At 46.0% G+C, this 22444-nt stretch overlaps 2 protein-coding genes across 5 annotated transcripts in view; one reads left to right on the top strand and one right to left on the bottom strand.

Moving 5' to 3' along the window:
• The window catches only part of LOC139273403 (zinc finger protein 551-like), a 62206-nt gene extending 60855 nt beyond the window's left edge, over positions 1–1351 (bottom strand). For both annotated transcript variants that reach the window (XM_070890277.1, XM_070890278.1), the window contains exon 1: positions 1304–1351. The gene's annotated coding sequence lies outside the window, so the exon portion shown is untranslated. The remainder of the gene's footprint in view (positions 1–1303) is intronic.
• LOC139273405 (zinc finger protein 774-like) overlaps positions 1–22444 on the top strand; it is a 55325-nt gene that overhangs the window by 28930 nt on the left and 3951 nt on the right. For 2 of the 3 annotated variants that reach the window (XM_070890281.1, XM_070890282.1), the window contains exons 2-3: positions 1945–2139; positions 16040–16128. The gene's annotated coding sequence lies outside the window, so the exon portion shown is untranslated. Of the gene's footprint in view, positions 1–1944; positions 2140–8445; positions 8752–16039; positions 16129–22444 lie in introns of those variants that run through there. The other variant, XM_070890283.1, reaches the window with a different exon arrangement.

The raw sequence follows: 22444 nt of genomic DNA, 5'->3' as shown, positions 1-22444 counted from the left end.
GACACTCTCTCTCTCCCCCCCCCGGACACTCTCTCTCTCTCTCTCCTCTCTTCCCCCCCCCCCCCCCCCCCGGGACACTCTCTCTCTCTCTCTCTCTCCCCCCCACCCGGGACACTCTCTCTCTCTCTCTCTCTCTCTCTCTCCCCCACCCGGGACACTCTCTCTCTCTCTCTCTCTCTCTCCCCCCACCCGGGACACTCTCTCTCTCTCTCTCTCTCTCCCCCCCCCCCCCCCCCCGGACACACTCTCTCTCTCTCCCCCCCCCCCCCCCCCCCGGACACACTCTCTCTCCCCCTCCCCCCCGGGACACACTCTCTCTCTCTCTCTCTCCCCCCCGGGACACTCTCTTCCCCCCCCGGACACACTCTTTTCCCCCCCCGGGACACTCTCTTCCCCCCCCCGGACACACTCTTTTCCCCCCCGGACACTCTCTTCCCCCCCCGGACACTCTCTCCCCCCCCCGGGGACACTCTCTCCCCCCCCCCGGGGACACTCTCTCCCCCCCCCCCCGGGGACACCCTCTCCCCGCCCCGGGGACACTCTCTCCCCCCCCGGGGACCCCTCTCCCCGCCCCGGGGACACCCTCTCCCCGCCCCGGGGACACTCACTCTCGGCCCCCTCTCCCCACCGGGACACTCTCTCCCTCGGAACCCTCCCCCCCCGGGACACTCTCTCTCTCTCTCTCTCTCTCTCCCTCGGGCTCCTCTCCCCCCCGGGACACTCTCTCCCTCGGGCTCCTCTCCTCCCCGGGACACTCTCTCCCCCCCGGGACACTCACCCCCCCCCCCAGCCCCCTCTCCCCGGCCCCCTCTCCCCCCCCCGGCCCCCTCTCCCCCCCCCCCTCCCCGGCCCCCTCCCGGCCCCCCCCCCCCCCCCCCCCCCCCCTCCCCGGCCCCCTCTCCCCCCCCCCGGCCCCCTCTCCCCCCCCCCCCTCCCCGGCCCCCTCTCCCCCCCCTCCCCGGCCCCCTCTCCCCGGCCCCCTCTCCGGCCCCCTCTCCCCCCCCCTCTCCCCCCCCCCCCGGCCCCCTCTCCCCCCCCTCCCCGGCCCCCTCTCCCCCCCCCCCTCCCCGGCCCCCTCTCCCCCCCCCCTCCCCGGCCCCCTCTCCCCGGCCCCCTCTCCCCCCCCCCCCCCTCCCGGCCCCCTCCCCCCCCCCCCTCCCCGGCCCCCTCTCCCCCCCCCCCTCCCCGGCCCCCTCTCCCCCCCCTCCCCGGCCCCCTCTCCCCCCCCCCTCCCCGGCCCCCTCTCCCCCCGGGACACTCACTCCCGGCCCCCTCTCCCCCCCCCCCCCGACCCGACACTCACTCTCAGCCACCGATCACTTGCCGCCATTTTGTATATCTTTCACCAACCGTCAACATCCGGGGATCTGGGACATGCGCAGATGTGATACGTCGCTGCTATTGGGTGAAAGCATCTGATTGACATCTCGATCCACCAATCGCGGCCCGGCAAAGCTCCAGGAACGCCCCGCCCATTTACACAGCCGGAGGCGGGGCCGCTCCCAGTCACGTGGCTCCTGATTTGCATCCTGGCCTCGTCCACCGCCTCAGCGCCTTTGACGTCCGGAACCCAGCAACGCGAGCTGAGTGACGTCGGTAACCTGGCAACGCAGTCTGTCTGACGTCATGTAAACGGGCTACAGGAGCGGGCTGTGTGTGTGATATATGTCTGTGTACGGGCTGAGTGTGTGTTTGGGGGATGTCTGTACCTGTGTGGAAGTGTGATTATATGTCTGTGCTTATATGTGTGTCTGTGTGTACGCGTGTGGTTATATTTGTCTCTCTGTTTGTATCTGTGTTCCCCCTGCCCCTTCATCCGGATCTTTCTAAATACTATTCAGTACCAATGTGTCTGGGCCAATCACCTTCCCAGAAAGTGCTGAATTGTCACTTTAATCTGATGCATTCTGATTAATTTGATTCCTTTCTTCATTTGTTCTTCAGATGTGGGCGGTGCTCTAGACGGCAGCATTTATTGCCCATCCCTAATTGCCCCCGAGAAGGTGAGATTGAGCCGCCTTCTTGAACCGCTGCAGTCCGTGTGGTGAAGGTGTTCCCACAGTGCTGTTAGGGAGGGAGTTCCAGGATTGTGACCCAACGGCTATGAAGGAACGGCCGATATATTTCCAAGTCAGGATGGTGAGTAACTTGGAGGGGAACTTTCAGGTGATGGTGTTTCCATGCGCTTGCTGCCCTTGGCCTTCTCGATGGTAGAGGTCGCGGGTCTGGGATGTGCTGCCAAAGAAGTCTTGGTGAGTTGCTGCAGTGCATCTTGTAGATGGTACACACTGCAGCCACGGTGTGCCGGTGGTGGAGGGAGTGAATGTTTAAGGTGGTGGATGCAGGGCCAATCAAGTGGGCTGCTTTGTCCTTAAAAAAGGAGGCAGACAAAAAGCAGGAAACTATAGACCAATTAGCCTAACATCTGTCATTAGGAAAATGCTGGAGTCCATTATTAAGGAAGCAGTAGCAGGACATTTGGAAAAGCACAATACAATCAAGCAGAGTCAGCATGGTTTTATGAAAGGGAACTCTCATTTCACAAATTTGCTGGAGTACTTTGAGGATGTAATGAGCAGGATGGATAAGGGGGAACCAGTGTATGTGGTATATTTGGATTTCCAGAAGGCATTCAACAAGGTGCCACATAACAAGTTACTGCACAAGATAAAAGTTCACGGGGTTGGGGGTAATATATTAGCATGGATAGAGGATTGGCTAACTAACAGAAAACAGAGAGTTGGGATGAATGGATCATTTTCTGTTTGGCAATCAGTGACTAGTGGGGTGCCGCAGGGTTCGGTACTGGGGCCTCAACTATTTACAATCTATATTAATGACTTGGATGAGAGGATCAAGTGTAATGTAGCCATGCTTCTTGATGATACAAAGATGGATGGGAAAGAAAATTGTGAGGAGGCCACAAACAATCTACAAAGGGATATAGACAGACTAAGTGAGTGGGCAAAAATTTGGCAGATGAAGTATATTGTGGGAAAATGTGAGGTTATCCACTTTGTCAGAAAAAATAGAAAAGCAAATTATAAATTAAATGGAGAAAAATTGCAAATTTCTGCAGTACAGAGGGACCTGGGGGTCCTGGTGCATGAAACATAAAAAGTTAGTATGCAGGTACAGCAAGTGATCAGGAAGGCAAATTGAATGTTGGCCTTTATTGCAATGCAGATAAAGCAGAGAAGGCTAGCTACAGCTATACAAGATATTGGTGAGGCCACACCTGGAATACTGCATGCAGTTTTGGTTTCCATATTTACGAAAGGATATACATGCTTTGGAGGCAGTTCAGAGAAGGTTCACTAGGTTGATTCCGGGGATGAGGGGGTTGACATGAAGAAAGATTGGGTAGGTTGGGCCTATACTCATTGGAGTTCAGAAGAATGAGAGGTGATCTTATTGAAATGTACAGAATTATGAGGGGGCTTGACAAGGTGGATGCAGAGAGGATGTTTCCACTGATGGGCGAGACTAGAACTAGAGGGCATGATCTTAGAATAAGGGGCCGCCCATTTAAAACAGAGATGAGGAGGAATTTCTTCTCTCAGAGGGTTGTAGATCTGTGAAATTTGCTGCCTCGGAGCACTGTGAAAGCTGGGACATTGAATAAATTTAATACAGAAATCGACAGTTTCTTGAGCGATAAGGGGATAAGGGGTTATGGGGAGCGGGCGGGGAAGTGGAGCTAAGTCCATGATCAGATCAGCCATGATCTTATTGAATGGCGGAGCAGGCTCGAGGGACCGTATGGCCTACTCCTGCTCCTATTTCTTATGTTCTTATGAAACATATAATATAATGAGGTGGCTCAACAAGGTGGATGCAGAAAGGATATTTCCACTCATAGGGGAAACTAAAACTAGGGGACATAGTCTCAGAATAAGGGGCCGCCCATTTAAAACTGTGATGAGGAGGAATTTCTTCCCTCAGATCGTGGTAAATCTGTTGGATTCGCTGCCTCAGAGAGCTGTGGAAGCTGGGACATTGAATACATTTAAGACAGAGATAAGGGAATAAGGGGTTATGGGGAGCGGGCAGTGAAGTGGATCTGAGTCTATGATCGGATCAGCAATGATTGTATTGAATGGCGGAACAGGCTCGAGGGGCCATATGGCCTACTCCTGCTTCTATTTCTTATGTCTGTTCTGTCTGTGGAAAAATATTTCAAACATCAGTGTGACTGGAAAGGCACCGAGACACACACACACACACATCCGAGTAAGAGTGTCCCAGTGTACTGACTGTGGAAAGAGCTTTAAGCAGTTACTAAGCCTGAAAAAATATCGCACCATTCATAGAGGGGAGAAACTACATGTGTTCTGTGTGTGGATGAAACTTCAACTGATCGTCCAAACTGGAGAGACACAAGGACACCCCCACCATGGAGAAACCGTGGGAATGTGGAGATTGTGGGAAGGGATTCAGTTCCCCATCTGATCTAGAAATTCATCGTCGCAGTCACACCAAGGAGAGGCCGTTCACCTGCTGTGTGTGTGGGTAGGGTTTCACTCAGTCATCCGATCTGCTGAAACTCCAGTGAGTTCACACTGGGAAGTGTGGGAAGGGATTCACTCAGTCATCTGAATTGTGAGTTCACAAGTGACTGCAGGGGTTGGGTTCTACTGTTATTACTGCTGTTAATCGCATTCTGACTGAATGGTGTTCGTTCTGTCAGTTGGGATTTGTTTCTGTTGATAATAACCCGTAAAACTGGGCTGGAGTGTAATATTTTGATATTTCATATAACAGTGTATATATATGTCTGTGTGTGTGTGTGTAAACTAAACACATCATTCTTAATGTTTGCTAGTCAATTCCACAGAGTTAAGTTATTATCTTCACCAGTTACTTTCCAGCATTTTGTTTCCTATTATTTATAATGTAATTGCAGACTGTTTAATCCCTTTACCATTTATTGATGACCTATTGTCTTGTGTGATCTTGTTTAAAAAGTGATGTCACACTGATCATTCTCTTACCACGGTGACCATGTCTGTCCGCAGTATTCAGTGGGAAAGGGAATTAACTCTCACAAAGAAACATAGAAACATAAAAATAGGTGCAGGAGTAGGCCATTCCGCCCTTCGAGCCTGCACCACCATTCAATAAGATCATGGCTGATCATTCACCTCAGTAACCCTTTCCTGCTTTCTCGCCATACCCCTTGATCCCTTTAGCTGTAAGGGCCATAGCTAACTCCCTCTTGAATATATCTAATGAACTGGCATCAACAACTCTCTGCGGTAGGGAATTCCACAGGTTAACAACTCTCTGAGTGAAGAAGTTTCTCCTCATCTCGGTCCTAAATGGCTTACCCCTTATCCTTAGATTATATCCCATGGTTCTGGACTTCCCCAACATCGGGAACTTTCTTCCTGCATCTAACCTGTCCAGTCCCGTCAGAATTTTATATATTTCTATGAGATCCCCTCTCATCCTTCTAACTCCAGTGAGTACAGGCCCAGTCAATCCAGTCTCTCCCCATATGTCAGTCCTGACATCCCGGGAATCAGTCTGGTGAATCTTCCCTGCACTCCCTCAATAGCAAGAACGTCCTTCCTCAGATTAGGAGACCAAAACGGAACACAATATTCCAGGTGAGGACTCACTAAGGCCCTGTACAACTGCAGTAAGACCTCCCTGCTCCTATACTCAAATCCCCTAGCTATGAAGGCCAACATACTATTTGCCTTCTTCACCGCCTGCTGCACCTGCATGCCAACTTTCAATGACTAATGTACCATGATACCCAGGTCTCGTTGCACCTCCCCTTTTCCTAATCTGCCACTATTCAGATAATATACTGCCTTCGTGTTTTTGCCACCAAAGTGGATAACCTCACATTTATCCACATTATACTGCATCTGCCACTCATTTGCCCACACACCGAACCTGTCCAAGTCACCCTGCAGCCTTTTAGCATCCTCCTCACAGCTCACACCGCCACCCAGCTTAGGGTCATCTGCAAACTTGGAGATATTACACTCAATTCCCTCATCCAAATCATTAATGTCTATTGTAAATAGCTGGGGACCCAGCACTGAGCCCTGCAGCACCCCACTAGTCACTGCATGCCATTCTGAAAAGAACCAGTTTATGCTGACTTTCTGCTTCCTGTCTGCCAACCAGTTCTCTATCCACGTCAGTACATTACTCCCAATACCATGTGCCTTAATTTTGCATACCAATCTCTTGTGTGGGACCTGGTCAAAAGCCTTTTGAAATCCAAATACACCACATCCATTGGTTCTCCCTTGTCCACTCTGGCTAGTTACATCCTCAAAAAATTCTAGAAGATTTGTCAAGCAGGCTTTCTCTTTCATAAATCCATGCTGACTTGCACCGATCCCGTCACTGCTTTCCAAATGTGCTGCTATTTCGCCTTTAATAATTGATTGCAACATTTTCCCCACTACTGATGTCAGGCTAACAGTCTATAATTACCTGTTTTTTCGCTCCCCTCCTTTTTAAAAAGTGGTGTTACATTAGCTACCCTCCAGTCCATAGGAACCAATCCAGAGTTGATAGACAGTTGGAAAATGATCACCAATGCAACCACTATTTCTAGGGCTACTTCCTTAAGTACTCTGGGATGCAGAATATCAGGCCACGGGGATTTATCGGCCTTCAATCCCATCAATTTCCCTAACACAATTTCCCGCGTAATAAGGATTTCCTTCAGTTCCTCCTTCTCACTAGACCCTCGGTCCCCTAGTATTTCCGGAAGGTTATTTGTATCTTCCTTCGTGAAGACAGAACCAAGGTATTTGTCTAACTGGTTTTCCATTTCTCTGTTCCCCATTATAAATTCACCTGAATCTGACTGCAAGGGACCTACGTTTGTTTTCACTAATCTTTTTCTCTTCACATATCTATAGAAGCTTTTGCAGTCAGTTTTTATGTTCCCAGCAAGCTTCCTCTCATACTCTATGTTCCCCCTCCTAACTAAACCCTTTGTCCTCCTCTGCTGTTTTACAAAACTCTTCCAGTCCTCAGGTTTGCTGCTTTTTCTGGCCAATTTATATGCCTCTTCCTTGGATTTAACACTATCCTTAATTTCCCTTGTTAGCCACAGTTAAGCCACCTACCCATTTTATTTTTATTCCAGACAGGGATGTACAATTGTTGAAGTTCATCCATGTGATCTTTACATGGTTGCCATTGCCTATCCACCATCAACCCTTAAATATCATTTGCCAGTCTATTCTCGCCAATTCACGTCTCATACCATCGAAGTTACTTTTCCTTAATTTCAGGACCCTAGTCTCTGAATTAACTGTGTCACTCTCCAGCTCAGGGACCACATACATTGTGACATTAAATCCAGGGTCCACTTACATTGTGACACCAAATCCAAGGACCACATAGATTGTGACACCAAATCCAGGGCCCACTGACACTGAGGCATCAAATCCAGGGCCCACTGACACTGGCCCCTTGATCCCACTCCACCATTCAATAAGATCATGGCTGATCTTATCCTAGCTGATCTAATTGTGGCCTCAATTTCACTTCCCTGCTCTCTCCCCATAACTCTTGATTCCCCTATCTTTCAAAAATCAGTCTATCTCCAACTTAAATATATTCAATGACCAGCCTCCGCTGCTCTCTTGGGCAGAGAATTTCAAAGATTTACGACCCTCCAAGAGAAGAAATCCCTCCTCATTTTCGTTTTAAATGAGCGACCCCTTATTCTCAGATTACACCACCTAGTTCTAGATTTCCCCACAAGAGGAAACAGAGATCGGCGGATGAGCTAATGACCTGATAATGGAAGTATTTAAACAATTATTTTGATGGAAGAAATACTGCAAGGTATGTTAGTAACAAACAATTATAATCAACTAACCCATCAAAATTAGCAAAGACAATTACAAAAATAAGAACATTTCATAGGCAATCACATGCAGTATGTGTGAAGTTTTATTAACTGCATTCAAAAATCATTAAACAATACAGAAAATAACAGATTTCCAGTCTTAAGCAAGATAGTGCTTTCAAGGATTGGTTGAAAAGAACGTCAAATGAGTGTAAAGTGAGATACGCCGGTTCAGTCCATGACACCCACAAGCCATATACTCAAACGAAACAAGCTTGTGATTTGATGTGGGAAAAGATGAATTGGGTGAGAAGTGAAATAATCTAGAGTAAGAAAAGGCCCAAAATGGAAGGGAATGGAACATTAATTAGTCTCTTATTATGGAGAAATCAAATATTCCACACACGGTGTTTGAAACAAGCTGATTTATTTAATATTTATACAGAACATTAATCTCCAGCGCAGATATAGGGGTTATGAAGAGCAGCAGAAACAAAGTCTAACTGCCAGAATGAACATGGTTCAGTGCCCAATGCAATCCCCGTAAATCCTCTTCCATTCACTGACGCGGCGTTTCGTATTTACCCAGCATTCCCCGCGGGGGAGAATGTGCTGAGCCCAGACAGCAAGAGCCCAGACAGCAAGGGCCCAGTGCGCAGGCGTAGGACCAGGCTGTGTTTGAAACATGCACGGTGCGTGTAATGGCGGAGCGGACATATTTAAAATCTGCTGCGCAAAAGGACGCATTTTCAGCTGCACGGAGAGGAGTAATGGACCAGCGGGGAGCCGGGGAGGCTTCATAAACAACTGGTGCCCGCCAGAAACCTGGAATAATAACCGGAATATCGGCGACTGCAGTCTCGAGGCTTTCTCCGGTCACAGGCCCTGGATAAAGGCGGCCATCTTTGTACAGGAAGGCAAGTTCAGTCCTCCACCATCTTGAATATGAGCAGCAAAGCGCATGCGCGGCCATCTTTGTGCAGGAGCAACGTCAGGCGCGTCAGTGTCTGTTTCCAACCGGTCCTCCTGCATAAAGCAACAACTTAATTGTTTTATTCTCACTCAACACCTCGGACTTCTCACCATCGCTCCTAAAGGCGCTGCTCAGTACTAAGCTTACGATTTACGTCCCAGACAATTGTAACAGGAAAGTCCCAGAGCTGTTCACTCCCAGGGTTAGAATCCCCATGTACAGTCCTAGGGTTAGAATCCCCACGTACAGTCCCAGGGTTATTATCTAATAAGAAATAGGAGCAGGAGAAGGCCATTTGGCCCCTGGAGCCTGCTCCGCCATTCAATAACATCATGCCTGATCTGATCATGGACTCAGCTCCACTTCCATGCCCGCTCCCCATAACCCTTTACTCTCTTATCGCTCAAAAATCTGTCTATCTCCACCTTAAATATATTCAATGACCCAGCCTCCACAGCTCTCTTGGGCAGAGAATTCCATAGATTTACAACCCTCTGAGCGAAGAAATTTCTCCTCATCTCAGTTTTAAATGGGCGGCCCCTTATTCTGAGACTATGCTCCCTAGTTTTAGTTTACCCTATGAATGGAAATAACCTCTCTGCATCCACCTTTTCGAGCCCCCTTGTTATCGAATGTTTCAACAGAATTACCTCTGATTCTTCTGAACTCCAATGTGTACAGGCCCAACCTATTCAACCTATTTTCATAAGACAACCCCCTCATTTTCGGAATCAAACTCTGAACAGCCTCCAATGCAAGTATATCCCTGCTGAAATAAGGAGATCAAAACTGTACGCAGGACTCCAGATGTGGCCTCACCAATACCCTGTACAGTTGTAGCAGGAATTTTGTGTGTTTATACTCTATCCCCCTTGCAATGAAGGCCAACATTCCATTTGCCTTCCAGCTTACTTACTCTTCCTGCATACTAACATTTTTGTGTTTTATGCACAAAGACCCCCAGGTCTCTCTACTGTAGCACTTTGCAATTTTTCTCCATTTAAATTGAAATTAGTTAATTAGTTTTTCTATTATTTCTGCCAAAGTGCATAACCTCACATTTTCCCACAGTATACTACATTTGCCAAATTTTTGCCCACTCATTTAGCCTGTCTATATCCCTTTGAAGATTTTTTGTGTCCTCAAAATTTGCTTTCCCACCCATCTTTGTATCATCAGCAAACTTGGCTTCATTAAACTCTGTCCTTTCATCCAAGTCATTAATATAGATTGTAAATAGTTGAGGACCCAGCACAGATCCCTGTGGCACCCCACTAGTCACTGTTTGCCAACCGGAAAATGACCCACTTATCCCGACTCTCTCTTTTCTGTTATTTAACCATACTAATATACTGCCCCCAACCCCGTGAGCTTTTATCTTGTGCAGTAACCTCTTATGTGGCACCTTATCAAATGCCTTCTGAAAATCCAAATACATCACATCCACTGGTTCCCCCTTATCCACCCTGCTCATTACATCCTCAAAGAACTCCAGCAAATTTGTCAAATGTGATTCCCCTTTCATAAAGCCATGCTGACTCAGCTTGATTGAATCATACTTTGCTAAATGTCCTGCTACTGTTTCCTTAATAATGGCCATCCTAGACTGGGTGATGTGGAATGAGAAAGGACTAATTAGCAATCTTGTTGTACTAGGCCCCTTGGGAAAGAGTGACCATAATATGGTAGAATTCTTTATTCAGATGGAGAGTGATACAGTTAATTCAGAGACTAGGATCCTGAACTTAAGGAATGGTAACTTCGATGCTATGAGAAGTGACTTGGCTAGAATAGACTGGCAAATGATACTTAAAGGGTTGACCGTGGATAGGCAATTGCAAACATTTAAAGATCACATGGATGAACCTCAATAATTGCACATCCCTGTCTGGAGTAAAAACAAAATGGGGTAGGTGGCTTAACTGTGGCTAACAAGGGAAATTAAGGATAGTGTTAAATTCAAGGAAGAGGCATATAAATTGGCCAGAAAAAGCAGCAAACCTGAGGACAGAGAATTTTATAATTCAGCAGAGGAAGACAAAGGGTTTAATTCGGAGGGGGAAAATAGAGTATGAGAGGAAGCTTGCTGGGAACATAAAAAGACTGCAAAAGCTTTTATAGATATGTGAAGAGAAAAAGATTAGTGAAGACAAACGTAGGTTCCTTGCAGTCAGATTCAGGTGAATTTATAATGGGAACAAAGAAATGGCGGACCAGTTGAACAAATACTTTGGTTCTGTCTTCACGAAGGAAGACACAAATAACCTTCCGGAAATACTAGGGGACCGAGGGTCCAGTGAGAACGAGGAACTGAAGGAAATCCTTATTAGGCAGGAAATTATGTTAGGGAAATTGATGGAATTGAAGGCCGATAAATCCCCGGGGCCTGATAGTCTGCATCCCAGAGTACTTAAGGAAGTGGCCCTAGAAATAGTGGATGCATTGATGATCATTTTTCAACAGTCTATCGACTCTGGATCAGTTCCTATGGACTGGAGGGTAGCTAATGTAACACCATTTTTAAGAAAGGAGGGAGAGAGAAAACAGGTGATTATAGACCGGTTAGCCTGACATCAGTAGTGGGGAAAATGTTGGAATCAATTATTAAAGATGAAATAGCAGCGTATTTGGAAAGCAGTGACGGGATCGGTTCAAGTCAGCATTGATTTATGAAAGGGAAATCATGCTTGACAAATATTCCAGAATTTTTTGAGTATGTAACTAGTAGAGTGGACAAGGGAGAACCAGTGGATGTGGTGTATTTGGACTTTCAAAAGGCTTTTGACAAGGTCCCACACAAGAGATTGGCGTACAAAATTAAGGCACATGGCATTGGGGGTAATGTACTGATGTGGATAGAGAACTAGTTGGCAGACAGGAAACATAGAGTCGGGATAAACGGGCCCTTTTTAGAATGGCAGGCAGTGACTAGTGGGGTGCCACAGGGCTCAGTGCTGGGACCCCAGCTATTTACAATATACATTAATGATTTGGATGCAGGAATTGAGTGTAATATCTCCAAGTTTGCAGACGACACTGAGCTGGGTGGTGCTGTAAGGAGGTTGCTAAGAGGCTGCAGGGTGACTTGGACAGGTTAGGCGAGTGGGCAAAGGCATGGCAGATGCAGTATAATGTGGATAAATGTGAGGTTATCCACTTTGTTGGCAAAAACACGATGGCAGAATATTATCTGAATGGCGGCAGATTAGGAAAAGGGGAGGTGCAATGAGACCTGGTGTCATGGTACTTCAGTCATTGAAAGTTAGCAAGCAGGTACAGCAGGCGGTGAAGAAGGCAAATGATATGCTGACCTTCATAGCTAGGGGATTTGAGTATAGGAGCAGGGTGGTCTTACTGCAGTTGTACAGGGCCTGAGTGAGGCCTCACCTGGAATATTGTGTTCAGTTTTGGTCTCCTAATCTGAGGAAGGACGTTCTTGCTATTGAGGGAGTGCAGTGAAGTTTCACCAGGCTAATTCCCGGGATGGCAGGACTGACATATGTGGAGAGACTGGATCGACTGAGCCTGTATTCACTGGAGTTTAGAAGGATGAGAGGGGAACTTATAGAAACATATAAAATACTGATGGGACTGGACAGGTTAGATGCAGGAATAATGTTCCTGTTATTGAGGTAGTCCAGAACCAGGGGACATAGTCGAAGGATAAGGGGTAAGCCATTTAGGACTGAGGGGAGGAGAAACTTCTTCATTCAGAGTTGTTAATCTGTAGAATTCTCTACCACAGAGAGTTGTTGATGCCAGTTTGTTGGATATGTCCAAGAGGGAGTTAGATATGGCCCTTACGGCTAAAGGGATCAAGGGGTATGGAGTGAAAGCAGGAAAGGAGTACTGAGGTGAATGATCAGCCATGATTTTATTGAATGGTGGTACAGGCTCGAAGGGCCGAATGGCCTATTCCTGCACCTATTTTCTATGTTCTATGATTCTATGTTTGTCAAGCCCCCTAATAATCTTATACATTTCGATAAGATCACCTCTCATTCTTCTGAATCCCAATGAGTAGAGGCTCAACCTACTCAACCTATCTTCATAAGTCAACCCCTTCATTTCCAAAATCAATCAGTGAACCTTCTCTGAACTGCCTCCAAAGCAAGGATATCCTTTCATAAATATGGAAATCAAAATTGCACGCAGTATTCCAGGTGTAGCCTCACGAATACTCTGTATAGCTGAAGCAAGACTTCCCGCCTTTAATACTCCATCCCCTTTGCAATAAAGGCCAAGATTCCATTGGCCTTCCTGATTAATTGCTGTACCTGCATACTATGCTTTTGTGTTTCATGCACTGGTACCCCCAGGTCCCGCTGTAATGCAGCACTTTGCAATCTTTCTCCGTTGAAATAATGACTTGCTCTTTGATTTTTTTCTGCCAAAAAGCATGACCTCACTCTTTCCAACATTATATCCATCTACCAAATTTTTGCCCACTCACTTCGCCGATTGCAGAGTTTTTGTGTACTCCTCACACATTACTTTTCCTCCCATCTTTGTATTGTCACCAAACTTGGCTATGTTACACTCAGTCCCTTCTTCCAAATCGTTAATATGGGTTGTAAATAGTTGGGGTCCTAACACTGATACCTGCAGCACCCCACTCATTACTGATTGCCAACCAGGGAATGAACCATTTATCCCGACTCTCTCTTTTCTGTTAGTGAGCCAAACCTCTATCCATGCTAATATATTACCCCCAACCCAGTGAGCTTTTATCTTGTGCAGTAACCTTTTATGTGGCACCTTGTCAAATGCCTTCTGGAAGTCCAAATACACCACATCTACTGGTTCTCCTTTATCCACCCTGTTTGTTACATCCTCAAAGAATTCCAGCATATTTGTCAAACATGCTGACTCTGCATGACCAAATTTTGCTTTTCCAAATGTCCTGCTGCTGCTGCTTTAATAATGGACAATAAAATTTTCCCAACTACAGATGTTCGGCTAACTGGTCTATAGTTTCCTGCTTTTTGTCTGCCTCCTTTTTTAAATAGGGGCGTCACATTTGCAGTTGGTTCCTTGACATATTGGTCTAGAAAATCATCCCTAATACACTCCAGGAAATCCTCCTCCACCGTATTGCTACCAGTTTGGTTAGCCCAATCAATAAGTAGATTAAAGTCACCCATGATAACTGCTGTACCTTTATTGCACGCATCCCTAATTTCTTGTTTTGATGCTGTCCCCAACCTCACTATTACTGTTTGGTGATCGGTACACGACTCCCACTAGCGTTTTCTGCCATTTGGTAATCCGTAGCTCCATGCATACTGATTCCATATCATCCAAGCTAATGTCCTTCCTTACTAATGCGTTAATTTCCTCCTTAACCAGCAATGTCACCCCACCTCCTTTTCCTTTCTGTTTATCCTTCCTGAATGTTGAATATTCCTGGATGTTGAGTTGCCAGCTTTGGTCACCCTGGAGCCACGTCTCTGTGATGTCAATGACATCATATCCGTTAACAGCTATCTGCACAGTTAATTCGTCCACCTTATGACGAATACTCCTCGCATTGAGGCACAGAACCTTCAGGCTTGTCTTTTTAACACATTTTGTCCCTTTTAGAATTTTGCTGTAATGTGGCCCTTTTTTCTTTTTGCCTTGGGTTTCTCTGCCCTCCACTTTTACTTTTCTTCTTTCTATCTTTTGCTTCTGCCACCATTCTACTTCCCTCTGTATCCCTGCATAGGTTCCCATCCCCTGCCATATTAGTTTAACTCCTCCCCAACAGCACTCGCAAACACTCCCCCAAGGACATTGGTTCCGATCCTGCCCAGGTGCAGACCATCCGGTTTGTACTGGTCCCACCTCCCCCAGAACTGGTTCGAATGTCCCAGAAATTTAAATCCCTTCCTTCTGCACAACTCCTCAAGCCACGTATTCATCTGAGCTATCCTGCGATTCCTGCTCTGACTAGCACGTGTCACTGGTAGCAATCCTGAGATGACTACCTTTGACGTAGTACTTTTTAATTTACCTCCTGGCTCCCTAAATTCATCTCGTAGGACCTCATCCCATTTTTTACCTATATCGTTGGTACCGACATGCACCACGACAACTGGCTGTTCACCTTCCCTCTTCAAAATGTCCTGCACCCGCTCCGAGACAAACTTGACCCTTGCACCAGGGAGGCAACATACCAACCTGGAGTCTCGATTGTGGCTGCAGAAACGTCTATCTATTCCCCTTACAATAGAATCCCCTACCACTATAGCTTTCCCACTCTTTTTCCTGCCCTCCTCTGCAGCAGAGCCACCCACGGTGCCATGAACTTGGCTGCTGCTGCTCTCCCCTGATGAGTCATCCCCCTCAACAGTACCCAAAACGGTGTATCTGTTTTGCAGGGGGATGACCGCAGGGGACCCTTGCACTACCTTCCATCCCCTGCTCTTCCTGTTGGTCACCCGTCCCCTATCTGGCTATGTACCTTCCACCTGCAGAGTGGCCAACTCACTAAACGTGCTATTCACGTCATCCTCAGAATCGTGGATGCTCCAGAGTAAATCCACCCGCAGCTCCAGTGCCGCAATGTGGTCAGTCAGGTGCTGCAGGCGGATACACTTACTGCACAAGTAGTCGTCAGGGACACTGGGAGCGTCCCTGACTTCCCACATAGCGCAGAAGGAGCATGACATGTGTCCAAGCTCTCCTGCCATGGCAAGGTGGATGCAAAGAGGATGTTTCCACTGATGGAGGAGACTAGAACTAGAGGGCATGATCATAGAATAAGTGGGGAGGTCAGGGGGAGTTGGGGACTGTGTGTAAGAGGCAGAGTGGAGCAGGAACTAGTTCCGGAACATGGAGAGAGTGGAGTAAGGGAGAGACCATTCTCGGACTGTGTGTGGACAGTGTAAGGTAACAGAGAAAGTAAAGCACCTCACTCTTTCAAATCATTGCTGCTTTCTTTCCACAAATCAGCAGTGAATGTCCCTGATTCGGCTCCAATCTCACCGTGTCTGTTGTTCTTGGACAGAGAGCAGTGGAAACACAGCCTGGCAGTGAGGATGTGGGGAGTTTCACAAAGTGCATCTATTGCAGGCACTGGGAGAGCAGTGTGGGAGAAGATATTTTAAAGACGGGTTATATTGTTTCGGTGAGCTAAGTTCTCCAGAACCGTGTCACTGGTGATCGAGAGATCACTCCCTCAAATACATCATATTCTCCCCCGCATCCATATCTTATAACTAATAATGTTCTCGTATTTTTATTCTCAGAGCAAAATTCTTTAACCAGCCAGAACAAATATGATCTTTCCTCCACCCGGAACACAAGGAACAGTGCAGACAGCTCCTTCTCACACACAGTAAGTAGATTATCACTCGCAGAGCGCAGAGACACAGAACTGGCCTCAATCCGATTATCACAGGCAGCAGAAGCTGTCAGTCCAACAGTGATCCGAAGTGACAGAGTTACATGGTGAATCTTACAGCCACATGGAGCAGTAGAATCAGATGCTGTTCCACCATTAAAACAGATCACACTGACACGTACATTAAACACCCACACTCACTTGCCCAAAACTGGCAGGTAGAGAATAAAACACACAATCATCTATCAGAAAAAATGTCAAACAGATAGTATAAACCACACTCACATATCAGAAGCTGATGGGTACAGAGAAAAAGCCATCATCATGTTTCAGAATCTGACAGATTCAGTATTTAACCCCCCGAACATACCAGAAGATGACGGATGCAGAATAAAACCCACATTCCCGTACCATAGACTGACAGATACAGTGTACAACACACATCCACATATATGAAAGTGACAGTAAAAGAATAAAATCCGCACTTGCATACCAGTGAGTGACAGGTAAAGTGTAAATCCCATGTGAACATATCGGAAAATTGAAAGGCTGCAAGTAAAATTGTTACTTGCATCGCAGAAACTGATAGGGGCAGAGTAAAACCCACACGCACACATCAGAAAAATGACAGGTAGAAGGCAAAATCTTCACTCACACATATCAGAGAAATACATGCAAAAAGTAAAATTGATTCTCACATTCACATAGCAGAGACTGACAGATACAGTGAATTCCACACCCACATAGCAAGAACTGACAGGCACTGTCTAAAACATACAATCACATAGCAGGAACAAATAGGTACAGATTAAACCCAGACTTACATAGCAGAAACTGAGAGGCACAGATTAAACTTCAACACACATACCAAAACCTAACAGGTACAGATTATACCCCGCACTCATATACCAGACACTGATAGGTACAGATGGTACCCCACAGTCACTTACGGGAAACTGACAGGTACAGATTACACCCCCCACTCACATACCAGTAACCGACAGGTACAGATTATACCCCAAACTCACAAACCAGAGACTGACAGGTACAGATTATACACACACTCACGTATACCAGAGACTGACAGGTACAGATTATACCCCACACTCACATACCAGACACTGACAGGTAAAGATTACACCCACCACTCACATACCAGAGACTGACAGGTACAGATTATACCCACACTCACATACCAGTAACTGACAGGTACAGATTATAACCACACTCACATACCAGTAACTGACAGGTACAGATTATAACCACACTCACATACCAGAAACTGACAGGTACAGATTATAACCACGCTCACATACCAGTAACTGACAGGTACAGATTATACCCACACTCACATACCAGAGACTGACATGTACAGATTATACCCCACACTCTCATACCAGAGACTGACAGGTATAGATTATACCCCACACTCACATACCAGAAATTGACAGGTACAAATTATACCCCACACTCAAATACCAGAGACTGACAGGTACAGATTGTACCCCACACTCACATACCAGAGACTGACAGGTATAGATTATACGCCACACTCATATATCAGAAACTGACAGGTACAGATTATACCCCACACTCTCATACCAGACACTGACAGGTACAGATTATACCCCACACTCGCATACCAGAAACTGACAGGTACAGATTGTGCCCCAAACTCACATACCAGAGACTGACCGGTACAGATTATACCCACACTCACATACCAGTAACTGACAGGTACAGATTATAACCACACTCACATACCAGAGACTGACAGGTACAGATTATACCCCACACTCACATACCAGAGACTGACTGGTAAGATTATACCCCACACTCCCATACCAGACACTGACAGGTACAGATTATACCCGAGACTGACAGGTACAGATTTGACCCCACACTCACATACCAGAAACTAACAGGTACAGATTATACCCACACTCACATACCAGACACCGACAGGTACAGATTATACCCACACTCACATACCAGACACTGACAGGTACAGATTATACCCCACACTCACATACGATAGACTGACAGATGAATACATGGCTTGAGCACTGGTGCAGCAGGGAGGGATTCAAATTCCTGGGGCATTGGAACCGGTTCTGGGGGAGGTGGGACCAGTACAAACCGGATGGTTTGCACCTGGGCAGGACCGGAACCAATGTCCTAGGGGGAGTGTTTGCTCGTGCTGTTGGGGATGAGTTAAACTAATATGGCAGGGGGATGGGAACCAATGCAGGGAGACAGAGGGAAACAAAATGGAGACAAAAGCAAAAGACAGAAAGGAGATGAGTAAAAGCGGAGGGCAGAGAAACCCAAGGCAAAAAACAAAAAGGGCCACTGTGCAGCAAAATTCTAAAGGGTCAAAGTGCTTGCCTCAATGCAAGGAGTATTCGGAACCCAGGAGAGGTCTCTGAGCTAGTTAGAGTGGGTGAGAGCTTAGATGAACAGGACCCCAAGAAAGAATGCAAAAGGCAGGAGGCAACAGAGCAGAGTAGCACTGGGGTAAGTGTAAACCACAAGGTGATAGGAAGGGACAATATGTATGAATATAAAGGGGCTGCAGGAGGGGTCAAAACTAAAAATCATGGTTTAAAAACTAGTATTAAAACACTCTACCTAAACATACGCAGCATTCAAAATAAAGTAAATGAGTTGACGGCACAAATCATTACAAATGGGTATGATTTAGTGGCTATCACAGAAATGAGGTTGCAGGGTGGCAAAGACTGGTAATTAAACATACAGGGGTATCTGACAATTCGGAAAGATAGACAAGAAAGGAAAGGAGGTAGGGTAGCTCTGTCAATAAAGGAAGATATCAGGGCAGTTGTGAGAGACGATATTGGCTCTAATGAACAAAATGTTGAATCATTGTGGGTGGAGATTAGAGATAGTAAGGGGAAAAAGTCACTGGTGGGCGTAGTTTATAGGCCCCCAAATAATAACTTCACGGTGGGGCGGGCAATAATCAAGGGAATAATGGAGGCATGTGAAAAAGGAACGGCAGTAATCATGGGGGATTTTAACCTACATATCGATTGGTCAAATCAAATCGCAAGGGGTAGCCTTGAGGAGGAATTCATAGAATGCATACGGGATTGTTTCTTAGAACAACATGTTACAGAACCGACAAGGGAGCAAGCTATCTTAGATCTGGTCCTGTGTAATGAGACAGGAATAATAAACGATCTCCTAGTAAAAGATCCTCTTGGAATGAGTGATCACAATATGGTTGAATTTGTAATACAGATTGAGGGTGAGGAAGTAGTGTCTCAAACGAGCGTACTATGCTTAAACAAAAGGGACTACAGTGGGATGAGGGCAGAGTTGGCTAAAGTAGACTGGAAACACAGACTAAACGGTGGCACAATTGAGGAACAGTGGAGGACTTTTAAGGAGCTCTTTCATAGTGCTCAACAAAACTATATTCCAGTGAAAAAGAAGGGCGGTGAGAGAAGGGATAACCAGCCATGGATAACCAAGGAAATAAAGGAAAGTATCAAATTAAAAACCAATGCGTATAAGATGGCCAAGGTTAGTGGGAAACTAGAAGATTGGGAAAATTTTAAACGACAGCAAAGAATGACTAAGAAAACATAAAGACAGGAAAGATAAATTATGAAAGTAAACTTCCGCAAAACATAAAAACAGATAGTAAAACCTTTTACCGATATATAAAACGGAAAAGAGTGTTGGTCCCTTAGAAGATGAGAAGGGGGATTTAATAATGGGAATTGTGGAAATGGCTGAGACCTTAAACAATTATTTTGCTTCGGTCTTCACAGTGGAAGACACAAAAACCATGCCAAAAATTGCTGGTCACGGGAATGTGGGAAGGGAGGACCTTGAGACAATCACTATCACTAGGGGGGTAGTGCTGGACACGCTAATGGGACTCAAGGTAGACAAGTCCCCTGGTCCTGATGAAATGCATCCCAGGGTATTAAAAGAGATGGCGGAAGTTATAGCAGATGCATTCGTTATAATCTATCAAAATTCTCTGGACTCTGGGGAGGTACCAGCGGATTGGAAAGCAGCTAATGTAATGCCTCTGTTTAAAAAAAGGGGGACAGACAAAAGGAAGGTAATTATAGGCCGGTTAGTTTAACATCGGTAGTGGGGAAAATGCTTGAAGCTATCATTAAGGAAGAAATAGCGGGACATCTAGATAGGAATAGTGCAATCAAGCAGACGCAACGTGGATTCATGAAGGGGAAATCATGTTTAACTCATTTACTGGAATTCTTTGAGGATATAACGAGCATGGTGGATAGAGGTGCACCGATGGATGTGGTGTATTTAGATTTCCAAAAGACATTCAATAAGGTGCCACACAAAAGGTTACTGCAGAAGGTAAAGGTACGCGGAGTCAGGAGAAATGTATCAGCATGGAGAATTTGCTGGCTAACAGAAAGCAGAGAGTCGGGATAAATGGGTCCTTTTCGGGTTGGATATCGGTGGTTAGTGGTGTACCACAGGGATCGGTGCTGGGACCACAACTGTTTACAATATACATAGATGACCTGGAAGAGGGGACAGAGTGTAGTGTAACAAAATTTGCAGATGACACAAAGATTAGTGGGAAAGCGGGTTGTGTAGAGGACACAGAGAGGCTGCAAAGAGGTTTAGATAGGTTAAGCGAATGGGCTAAGGTTTGGCAGATGGAATACAATGTCGGAAAATGTTAGGTCATCCACGTTGGAAAAAAAACAACAGTAAAAGGGAATATTATTTCAAAATGGGGAGAAATTACAACATGCTGCGGTGCAGAGGGACCTGGGGGTCCTTGTGCATGAATCCCAAAAAGTTAGTTTGCAGGTGCAGCAGGTAATCAGGAAAGCGAATGAAATGTTGGTCTTCATTACGAGAGGGATGGAGTACAAAAGCAGGGTGGTCCTGCTGCAACTGTATAGGGTATTGGTGAGGCCGCACCTGGAGTACTGCGTGCAGTTTTGGTCACCTTACTTAAGGAAGGATATACTAGCTTTGGAGGGGGTACAGAGACGATTCACTAGGCTGATTCCGGAGATTAGGGGGTTACCTTATGATGATAGATTGAGTAGACTGGGTCTTTACTCGTTGGAGTTCAGAAGGATGAGGGGTGATCTTATAGAAACATTTAAAATAATGAAAGGGATAGACAAGATCGAGGCAGAGAGGTTGTTTCCATGGTCGGGGAGACTAGAACTAGGGGGCACAGCCTCAAAATACAGGGGAGCCAATTTAAAACCGAGTTGAGAAGGAATTTCTTCTCCCAGAGGGTTGGGAATCTGTGGAATTCTCTGCCCAAGGAAGCAGTTGAGGCTAGCTCATTGAATGTATTCAAGTCACAGATAGATAGATTTTTAACCAATAAGGGAATTAAGGGTTACGGGGAGCGGGCGGGTAAGTGGAGCTGAATCCACGGCCAGATCAGCCATGATCTTGTTGAATGGCGGAGCAGGCTCGAGGGGCTAGATGGCCTACTCCTGTTCCTAATTCTTATGTTCTTATGACAGGTACAGATTATACCCCACACTCCCATACCAGAGACTGATAGGTACAGATTATACCCACACTCACATACCAGAGACTGACAGGTACAGATTATACCCCACACTCTCATACCAGACACTGACAGGTACAGATTATACCCCACACTCACGTACCAGGCACTGACAGGTACAGATTATACCCCACACTCACATACCAGAAACTGACAGGTACAGTATAAAATATACAACCACGTAGAGTAATTGATAAAATTAAATGATTATACCCCATACTCACATATCAGAACTTGACCGATATAGAATAAAACAGAACTGGAGAGATACAGAGAAAGGCCCACACTCACATACCAGAGACAGATTGATACAGAGTGAAACTCGGACTCATTTACCAGAGACCGACAGATACAGGGTAAACACTCACCTCCTTACCAAAAATTGACAGTTAGAAAGTAAAACGAATACGCTATCATGAATTGGTGGTGTACAGTAAAACAATATTAACATACTGGAGAATGACGGGTATGAAGTAGAGCTCACATTCACATAACAGAGATGGACAGGTACAGCACAAAACACACACTCACACACCAGGAATGGAAAGATACAGAATGAAACCCACAGGCAATTACCAGAAATTGACAGGTACAGAATAAAACCCACATTCTCCTATCAGAAACTAACATACAGAGTAAAACCCTCATTCACATACAAGAGATGGACAGATACAGAGTCAAATTCACACCCCCTTACCAGACACCCACAATATTAATTCTATATTTACCTGTCAATGGTTCAGAGAGTGA

Source organism: Pristiophorus japonicus, chromosome 9 (assembly GCF_044704955.1).
Source record: "Pristiophorus japonicus isolate sPriJap1 chromosome 9, sPriJap1.hap1, whole genome shotgun sequence".
Taxonomy (NCBI): Eukaryota; Metazoa; Chordata; class Chondrichthyes; family Pristiophoridae; genus Pristiophorus; species Pristiophorus japonicus.
The sequence above is the reverse complement of the archived record's forward strand: the minus strand, read 5'-3'. Positions and strand labels throughout refer to the sequence as shown.